Source organism: Suricata suricatta, chromosome X, assembly GCF_006229205.1.
Source record: "Suricata suricatta isolate VVHF042 chromosome X, meerkat_22Aug2017_6uvM2_HiC, whole genome shotgun sequence".
Lineage (NCBI taxonomy): Eukaryota > Metazoa > Chordata > Mammalia > Carnivora > Herpestidae > Suricata > Suricata suricatta.
In genome coordinates this window covers 62,985,431-62,996,543 of record NC_043717.1, presented here as the reverse complement: position 1 = coordinate 62,996,543, position 11,113 = coordinate 62,985,431, and the positions used below count along the sequence as shown (strand labels likewise).

At 35.7% G+C, this 11,113-nt stretch overlaps 1 pseudogene; it reads right to left on the bottom strand.

The window, feature by feature from the left end:
* Nucleotides 1-1,331: 1,331 nt before the first annotated feature.
* On the bottom strand, nucleotides 1,332-1,728 carry LOC115283433 (annotated as a pseudogene).
* Nucleotides 1,729-11,113: the final 9,385 nt, after the last annotated feature.

Sequence of the window (11,113 nt, the reverse complement as noted above, 5' to 3'; positions counted from 1 at the left end):
CAGAGTTTCTCCTTTCCTACATTTGGAAGTGTTTAGACTTTGTCCAAGGTGTGGTGACTTTTAACTAGATGTGCTTTGATCTGCTTAGTGGAAAAGGCTAGATCTTACTTCCTTTAGAGGTGAAGCTTTACAGAATTCTCTGATCAGTAGAATTAGTGCTTGTGGTGGGTTTGCACTGACCTTCTAGGGGAGGAGCCTGTTGTCTGGTTCTCAGGCTGACTTGCCATTGTAATGATGCATCCTCAAGGTACAGTGGAGTTTGCATTAGTGTAATCTGCTCCTGCCTCCACTGTGGGCACTTTGTTGCTCACTGAAGTCTGTCCATGTGATGGGTGACAGTAGGGGTAGGGGAGATACCATCACACTCTCTTGTCCCTGGAGAGGGGAGTTCATACTTGCCACTTTTCAAGAAGCCCTCACAGTAGAGTAAACAATATCCCCTCTTATGTCTCAGGCTTTTGTCAGAACCCTATCTGTGTCTGAGCTGTTTGACTGGTGGTACAATGCTCTTGTGTTTTATCTCCCTACATGGCTGAGTTTCAAAACTACAAATTTGAAGGACGTGGTGTGGGGTGGACCTTCACTGATCCACTGGAGGACTGTCATTCCATATGGTGGCTGATGCCAATTTGTCCCAGAAAAACAGTTTCATGGCCATGCAGGTCATGTGCTTTATAGTAAAGCACAGCCAAATGCAGTCTTTCAGGTTAGGTGCCTTCAACAGGTTTCTCTGCTGCTATGTTAATTAACAGTGCTGCTCAATGGTGTCCACTATCTCTTTTTTCCCCATAACAGGTGGTGCCACCTCTTCCAAATGCACTCCAAAAAGGGCAACTGTCTCTCTCAGTGTGACACGGGATCTTCAGACCATGCTGTCCATTCCTGTGCCTTCTTACTCTTTTTCTAAAGGAGCATTGTTATGCATTTCAGGCACAACTTTGGCTACAGCACAGATTTCCAAAACTGCAGGCTTTTAGCTCTGCTGCCTGTAAAAAGTTGCAATAATCAGGCCCTCTCTTTTTCCCAGTCAGTGGTTTTGGGGAAGATGTTTTTCTTGTACAATACCCTGCACGCTGCTTTCACTCTTTCTCTATTTCTCTCTCCTCTCTCTGTGATCAAGGCTCCCTCCTCTCTGCAGCACCCACAACCCTCTTCTTCCCTAAATAAGCTTTCTGCAGTTCTTACCTTCCACAATGTGGTCATTTTTCTCCTAGAGGTGCAGTTTTTTCTCTTAGTCCTCAGATCTATTTATCGAGTGTTCATAATGGTTTGATATTCATCTTTGTTCAAGGTAGAAGGTAAGCATAATGTTTCCTTATTATTTGACCATTTTAACTCCTTTCATAACATTTCTTGTTGATCGTACCACTGTGTACACCTTCTTTGCCCATCAGCAAGACTAACGTCTTGGCAGTTGTGGTGACAGTGATATTGAAAGATGAGAGACCCCTCCAGTGCTCTTGGTATGAAGATCCATGGTAAATTCCCAGCTTTAAAGCAGTGATTCCCAGATAATAGAACATTTCTGGCGTCCATGTGTCATCCCAGTCACAAAAACACTTGATTGTTCTTTGCCAACCAGGACATCAACCTTTGCTGGCATGGTGTTGTCAAGGGTTTTTCTGGAGACTGATGCTCAGACAGAGAGCAAATCCTTACAGCCCACAATGGCTATGTCCGGATAAGTCCACCAGCCATGAAGTCGATGTAGGTGCTCCACTTGGACATGCCACTGCTTCTGGGGCTACTCTCTGCACTGTGGCTAAAGGCACCACCACTGCACTGGGACCCTTGGGATATTAGATAGGGTGATTCAGAGAGCTCGGGGGCCTATGATGCTATCCAGAATGTGAAGCAGCACTTGCACCACCACTTCTTCCATAAAAATTTTAAAACTATCTCATCAAACGCCACATATGAAAATGATTGGGACTTGACTATTATTACGTGTAACCAATAAATTAATTTCATAGTTATTTTCTTCAAATATTAAGTCACAAATATTAATTTGTGAACATTGTATACCTCTTATTTATTTATGTATCTAATAACTACAATAAAGTGTTCTAATTTTTCTAATTTTCTGTTGGTCGTTTTCTAGTTAGATATTTTTGGACCATATAAAATGATAACCTTTTCAATTCATATTTTTGTTTGCACAAATAAAGGCAATAATTTCATATTAAGCCTGTATCCAGTGTACATTAGAAACATAGTTTTTATCCTAAATAGTTTATTTACAGATTTTTTTGGATTTACAATCTACAAAATTTAATCTTATATATATAATAGTAGTTTTATTTATTTCTAGTCATTTCCCTTTTATTATATATATATACGTATATATATAATCATTTATCTATTTATTTATGCCTTCCTGAAATTCTTAAAACAAATTGTACACTCTTATATGGAAATTGTTATAGTGGCATTCTTGACTTCTTCTGAGAAAGTTGACTTAATATTTAAAAAAACAACAATTGGGAAATCTTTAAAATACTTAGTGTTAACTTGGAACACAGAGAGTTCTGGAATATTTAAGTTAATGAAATATTTTATGTTTGATATCATCAAGTCCATGACTTATTTCATTATTGGTGAACTCTTTACTAGCTCTGAAGTGTTTTTATTTATTTAAAAAAAATTTTACTGTTTTTATTTATTTTAGAGAGAGAGGGAGAGATAGCATGAGCAGGGGAGGGTCAGAGAGAGAGGGAGACACAGAATCTGAAGACAGGCTCCAGGCTCTGAGCTAGCTGTCAGCACAGAGCCCAGTGTGGGGCTTGAATCCACGAACCATGAGATCATGACCCGAGCCAAAGTCGGACACCTAACTGACTGAGCCACCCAGGCACCCCTGAAGTGTTTTTACTATTAACTTATTTTACTGTTTTGAATTAGCCTTTACTCAGTTATATTTGAATATGCTAAATTTGTTTAATTTTATATAGCAATGAATCTTTTCATAAATAATTGGCTTTCTTATATTGGTGCATTTACATAGAATACACTAATGTGGCTTATGTAGATATTTTTGGAGATATACAGGTATATAGCCTGATAAGAACGGCAGACTACCTGAGGCTTCCTTACTCATAGAGCATGATTCAATGTTATGGAGGAAACTAGGCATATACAGATATAAGGAAGAACAGGGCTTGGGAATTCCTTCAGGATGAAATGGTATTCACAGATGCTTTTCTGGTCTGGTCACCAATCTAATACTAATACTGTAATGCAGGGGCAGGAAAAAAACTTACTGTATAAGGATTTACTTTCTAGAAGTATAACACTATTTTGAGAAGGGCACAAAGATTTAAAAATTGATTCGAGTAGGGACACCTGGGTGGCTCAGTTGGTTAAGCATCTTACTCTTGATTTCAGCTCAAGTCATGCTCTCATGGTTCATGAGCTGAGTCCCATGTTAGGCTCTGCACTGACAGTGTGGAGCCTGCTTGGGATTCTCTCCCTCTCTCTTTGCCCCTTCCCCACCCATGCTTGCTCACTAGCTCACTCACTCTCTCTCTCTCTCTGCCTCTCTCTCTCTCTCTCCCTCCCTCTCTCTCAAAATCTTAAAAATTTATTTGAGTTTATATGCAAATAATTTAGATAGTTACTCATCTCCCTGTCAGAGCAATTTTACAGTGGGGTTGTCTATCCTATACTTAATATTGAGAAAGTGAGGATTATTTGACATGTACCAACGCTAGAGATCTATAGATTCATGTTTACTGATATAGGTGTACTATTGGGAAGAATACATGTATTATTGGTCATCCCCACATTTTTGTGAACACTGTTACTGAATTGCTAAAGGACCATGGTCTACATGACTCAAAACTTTTATTCATAAAGAAAGTATACCATAGTTTTAAATGGTTCCAGGAGTTAAAAACACTATGACTAATTTATACTAGTCTATGACTTCATAAAAAAAAACCCTGGATTTAATTATCAACTGTGTTTGATGTAAAGTGTACAGTCAAATAAGACAGAATGATCTGGAGGACAAGAAGACATATGCTATCATGGCTGGTGGTAAAAACAGAAATTATATTTAAAGTATTTTTAATATAAAGAGAAACTTGGAGATATGTTTTTCAAAATTAAAGGGAAAAAGATTGCCAATACTTTACATTTAGTAAAAGAATTTTCTCTCTAATTAATTAAAATTGAGAATAGAATATAGTTTAAAAATAGATATACAGATAAAGAAAAAGGAATGTGAAATATCATTTTAATTAACTCCTACAATTTCCTTTAGAAAGATGAAAACAATTGTGAAAGTATTCAGCTTAATTTGTAAGAAATATAACCATTTATCTCAGTTCTTGTGATTCTTGTAAATAGATTAATGACATGTTTGTTTTATTTATCTATCAATAGTTGCTATGTTGGTTAATTCAATTTACAAGTGACTACAGATACATATTGAGGCTGAAATCTACATTATCCTCATTCCCAATTATCTCTATGCTATTTGGTTTTCTTTTGGGCAGATTATATAGAATATTATATATCCTATCATAGTGAGTGAAAACACAAACTATTTCTTTTAATAATGGTGTTTTCTTAACACTTTTATTCTGTTCTAGATATACTTCATTTAGTAAAGCCTTTAAATTTTCATTTATTTTTCTTAGCAGTACTGAGTTAGTAAATACTGAAGTTATATAAGGAAGTTGGAAAATATTGGAGATTATCTATACTCTTATAACTGGTTCCAGTATTTTAAGTAATTTGACCAAACAACTGTGACAGTCTTTCCTCTCTCCAAACACACAAACACATATAAGCTAACATATATCCACACTGCTACACACACCCACATACACGTGTGCACAAACATGCTTATTTGGCCCAAATGATCAAATAGATATTTGGTGTAATTTGGAGGCTGACATAGAAGAAAATTTAAGATCTAGATACAGCTATGAATTCTAGGTTGGCAGATGATTATTTCATTTGAGAGTCCCTCTTCTTTTTGGTTATCATCTTCTATTTCTAACAATAGAAAACAATAATCCAAAAAGAAATATGATGTGTGTTTTCAATAACTTGATTAAAAAATAGGCATTACATGCCTTTTATGATCTCACTTATTGATAGATGTAGCTACTTAAGAAAAGCAGACAGATAAGAGAAGGCCATATTTGAAGAAAAGTGAATTTTTCTAGCATGCAGTTGTTAAACTTGCCAACATAATGCACATTTGTTTTTTCTTGGAAATTATATTGTAGTGTGACAGTGGGGTGTTCTAATGTACCTGATAGAATATGAGGCATTGTAATTACTCCGAAATCTTTAATGAAAGTTTTAAAATGAAATTTTCCGTCTAATGGGGAACTGTATATATATGAGTTTTAGGATGAAAATCACTTGTTCAAAAGCTGTGAAGGACTTTAAGGATACTAAAGCAAATTACGAAAATGTTTTTTTTTAAGTTTTAAAAAGTCAAACCTTGATTAGAAATAATTGACAGTGCTTGTTTTAACAGCCTGACCAACATTGGTTAATTTTTCAGTATTACTAATTTGTTAAGTGAAAATGGTGTCTCATTAAATTTGCATTTCTTTTTTTAGAGCCAATTAAAACTGATTATTTTGTTTTATATATTTTATCTCCATTAACATTTTTAAAAATTTTAATTTCAGAGTAGTTAATATAGTGTTACATTAGCCTCAGGTGTACACTACAGTGATTTAACTGAGTAATTACTCAGTGCTCCTCATGATTAGTGTACTCTTTAATTTAATAGTTTATTGTCAAAAATCTTTCCATATAACACCCAGCGCTCTTCCCCACAAGTGCCATCCTCCATTACCACCACCTCCCTTCCCCAAACCCCTTCAACCCTCTGTTTGTTTGGTTCGTTTTCAGTACTCAATAGTCTCCTAACTAGTTACCTTGAACATCGTCATGTTTTCTGTATAGTTATTTCTTTTAAAGTTGTCTGTTTGTATGTTTTTCTTGCAAACTACTTTTGCCCATGTGCCCTTGTATTGATTTGTATTAGTTTGTGGGATTTTTTAATACAAAAATACAAATTGCAACCATTGACCTGGCATAATTGGTGTGAATATTTATTTCCCTGTTTCTAGTTGACTTTAAATTTTCCTTTTGTAAAGAGACATATAACAATAAAATATTGGGTTGCCTGGATGGCTCAGTCAGTTACGTGTCCAACTTTTGATTTAAGCTCAGGTCATGTCCTTACAGTTCATGGGATGGAGACACACATCAGACTTCATGTTGACAGTGCAGAACCTGCTTGAGATTCTCTCTTCCTCTCTCCCTGCTCCTCCCCTGTTCACGCTTGTGCTCGTTCACTCTCTCTCAAAACAAACCTCACAAAACTGTAAAAAAAGAAAAAAAATATTAATCTAGACAAAGTCATAGAGCTTTAATTTTTTATTATATTATGGCTTGAGATTTTTAAAATTTTTAAATATTCATTTATTTTTGAGACTAAGAAAAGAGAGAGAGAGAGAAAGAGGCAGAAATAGAGGTAGATACAGAATTCGAAGTAAGGTTTTGAGCTGTCATCACAGAGTGCATCATGGGGCTCCAAGTCAGGAGTCATGAGCTTATGACTTGAGCCAAAGGCACGTCTAACCAACTGTGCTACCCAGGTGCCCCACGTCTTGATAATTTCTAAAGTTCATCAGCTTTATCCATTATGAAATTTGGATTATCTAAAAATATAAAAGTAAAAAAAATTACAAATTGTTCCAATTTTCAGACAGCCTCACATGCACTATAAATATTTTGTTAAATGTATTTTAATTATTTTGGAACCTGTGGAAAGGTTTTCATGTTGCTGTTGCTAGATTAGTAGCAAAATGCAGTCTGCTTTATTCTATGATATAATCATTTCTCCCTTGTCACGCTACATTCTATCAAGTTATGCAGTCCATTTTTAAAACAAATATTTGTTTGCCATAATTACAAACAAGTCACTCTTTTAAGTAGTGGGGAAGAGGAAAAACAATGGAAAAAAAACAAAAAATATATCATATATTTGTAAATGCTATAAAGGAAAACAAAGCAGTTTAAGTAAAGGGAATAAAGAGTTCTGGAAAAGAATGAAGCTTGTCATTATGGATATAAGGGTGAGGAAAAGCCTTTCTTATTTGGTGATAATTTACTTGAGACCTGAGTAAATTGATAGAGTAAGCCATGCAAATATCTTGATAAAGAGAATTCCAGGTGAAGGGATGGAGCATGAGCAAATGAACTGATATAGGAATGTGCTTGATATTTCTGAGAATATTGAAGTGACAGTTGTGGGAGTGATGTCACAGAGGTGAAGAAGAATCAGAGTTTTAATTAGCAAGGTAAAATCTTGGTAAAGAGTTTGAACTTCCCTGAGTGCAAAAGGGACCACCATCACACACTGATAGCAGGGAGGTTACATAATTCAACTTATATTTATAAAGAATCACTTAACCAGTATTGTAGAGTATAGAGTGTAGTAAGAAAAGGATGAGAGCAGGAAGATTTGTTAGGAGAATAGGGAAATAATCTAGATGAGAGATGATCATGCTTCAGACTGAGCTGTTAGCAATAAAATGTGATAATAAGTTATAAGATTTTCAGTACATTTTCAAGATTTAGCCATCATAATTTCCAGACAGACTGATGGGGAGTGCTATAAAAAGAAAAGAGTTAAGAATGATTCCAAGGTTTTTGGCATAAAAACTACAAGAAAGGAGCTGCCATTTACTAATATGAAGAACATACAAGGAGGAGCAGACAGATGGTGAGGAGAGTAAAAGTTCAATTATTATAATATAAATATTATATAAATTTATTATAGTATATATATATAAATTTATATATAATATAAAATATTATAACATAATATTTTAAAATAGTTTCTCCTTATTAAAGACATTCTACATTTCTAAATAGTCATAAACTGTTTAGAAAATATGGAAAATGAAAAAGACAAAAAATCACCTATAATTTTATAGGTGATGTAACTATATACACTTTACAATTATACATGCACAAACCAATATAAACAGAATATGAACATATATACTTTATGTATATACCATTTTTCTTACTAAAATGGGATGATTTTTCTGAGCTGATCATTTCAGATACTTATATCTAGCATTTGTTTAGAATATTTTTCCTTTACAGAAATTTGGAAAAAAAGAGTCACTTATACAGTGTTCTAGCACTTTTATGGTTTGATTATTATATTGTTGTTTTACTTTTTTAAAAATAGTTTATTGTCAAATTGGTGTCCATATAACACCCAGTGCTCTTCCCCACAAGTGCCCTCCTCCATTACCACCACCTCTTTCAACCCTCGGTTCATTTTCAGTATTCAATAGTCTCTCAGGTTTTGCGTCCCTCTCTCTCCTCACCTCTCTTTCCCCCTTCCCCTCCCCATGGTCCTCCAATAGGTTTCTCCTGTTCTCCTGTTAGTCCCATGAGTGTAAACATATGGCATTATTGTTTTATTCTTTAGCTTTAATTCATATGTAACTTATTTTACTAAATTATATCAGTTGGGAGATACTTCCTAGGCCAAAGTATGTAGATCAGGGTTTCTAGAACAGAGATTGAAAAACTGTAACTTATAGGCCAGATATTTGCTGCAACATTTTTTCACTTGGCCTCCATTTTAAAAACATTTTAATAGATTAACACATTTACAATCAATTTGGTAACTGAAAAAAAAACATTGATTTTTATTTAGGCTAAATGCAATCACCCAAATTATTTTCCTTAGAATTATATTATGAAAAAATGCGCTTGTATGATTATCATCACTATATTTTGAATTCTATAAATTTTTAAATGTGTGGAAATTTGTGCTTTTATCTTTTAATGTAAGTATTTACATAATATCCTTGATGTAACTTTTTGTCTCCCAAAGGCAAAAATAATTACTATATGGCCTAAATTATTTATTTTTTAAAAATAATTTATTGTCAAATTGGTTTCCATATAAGACCCAGTGCTCTTCCCACAAGTGCCCTCCTCCATTACCACCACTTCTTATCCCCCTCCTCCTCCCCCTTCAACCCAAGGTTCAATTTCAGTATTCTCAGGTTTTGCGTCCTTCCCTCTCCCCAACTCTCTTTCCCCCTTTCACTCCCCATGGTGTTCCATTAGGTTTCTCCTGTTCTCCTGTTAGACTTATGAGTGCTAACATATGGTATGTCCTTCTCTGCCTGATTTATTTCTCTTAGGATGAAACCATCGAGGCCCATCCACTTTCCTACAAATGGCCATATTACATTCTTTCTCATTGCCATGTAATACACCACTGTGTGTGTGTGTGTGTGTGTGTGTGTGTGTGTGTGTGTCTGTGTGTGTGTGTGTATACACACATACCACATCTTCTTGATCCATTCATCAGGTCATGGACATTTAGGTTATTTCCGTGATTTGGCTATTGTTGACAGTGCTGCTATGAACATTGTGGTATATGTGCCGCTATGCGTTAGCATTTCTGTATCCCTTAGGTAAATCTCTACCAGTGCTATTGCAGGGTCATAAGGGAGTTCTATTGATAGTTTTTTGAGGAACCTCCACACTGTTTTCCAGAGTGGCTGCACCAGTTTATATTCCCACCAACAGTGAACGAGGGTGCCTGTCTCTACACACCTTTACCGGCATCAATAGTCTCTTGACTCGTTCATTTTACCCACTCTGACAGGTGTGAGGTGGTATCCCAGTGTGGTTTTGATTTGTATTTCCCTGATGATGACTGATGTTGAGCATCGTTTCATTTGCCTGTAGGCCATCTGAATGTCCTCTTTGGAGAAGTTTCTGTTCAGGTCTTCTGCCCATTTTTTCACTGGGTTATTTATTTTCAGGTGTGGAATTTGGTGAGTTCCTTGTATATTTTTGGTTACTAGCATTTTAAATGATATGTCATTTGCAAGTATCTTTTCCCATTCCATCAGTTGCTTATTAGTTTTGTTGATTGTTTCCTTTGCAGTTCAGAAGCTTTTTATCTTGATGAGGTCCCAATAGTTCATTTTTGCTTTCATTTCCCTTGCCTTTGGAAATGTTTGAGTAGGAAATTGAAGTGGTTTAGGTCAAGGAGGTTGTTTGCTATTTTCTCCTTGAGGGTTTTGATAGTTTCCAATCTCACATTCAGGTCCTTCAGCCATTTTGAGTTTCCTTTTGGGCATGGAGTAAGAAAGTGGTCTAATTTCATTCTTCTGCATGTTGCTGTCCAGTTCTCCCAGCACCACCTGCTAAAGAGGCAGTCTTTTTTCCATCGCATACTCTTTCCTGCTTTGTCAAAATTAATTGGCCGTACATTTGTGGGCCCAGTTCTGGGTTCTCTATTCTATTCCATTGGTCTATGTGTCTGTTTTTGTGCCAATACCAGACTGTCTTGATGATGACAGCTTTGTAGTAGAAGTGAAAGTCTGGGATTGTGATGCCACCCATTTTGGTTTTCTTCTTCAATATTACTTTGGCTATTCGGGGTCCTTTGTGGTTCCTTACGAATTTTTGGATAGTTAGTTCTAGCTTTAAGAAGAACGCTGGTGCAATTTTGATGGGGATTGCATTGAATGTGTAGATTGCTTTGGGTAGTAATGACATTTTCACTATGTTTATTCTTCTGATCCATGATCAGGGAACGTTTTTCCATTTCTTGGTGCCTTCTTCAACTTCACTCATGAGGTTTCTATAGTTTTCATCCTATAGGTCTTTTAATCTTTGGTTAAGTTTACTCCTAGGTATTTTATGTTTTTTCGTGCAATTGTGAACAGGATCAGTTTCTTGATTTCCCTTTCTGCTACTTCATTATTGGTGTATAGGAATGCAACTGATTTCTGTACATTGATTTTCAACCATTCAAGTTTACTGCATTCATTGATCAGTTCTAGAAATATTCTGGTGGAGTCAATCAGGTTTTCCATGGAGAGAATCATGCCATCTGGGAAAGGTGAATGTTTGACTTCTTTGCCAATTCTGATGCCTTTTATTTCCTTTTGTTGTCTGATTGCTGATGCTAGGACTTCCAGCACTATGTTACACAACAGAGGTGAGACGGGTCACCCTTGTCATGTTCCTAATCTCAGGGGGAAAGCTCTCAGTTTTTCCCCATTGAGGATGATATTAGCTGTGG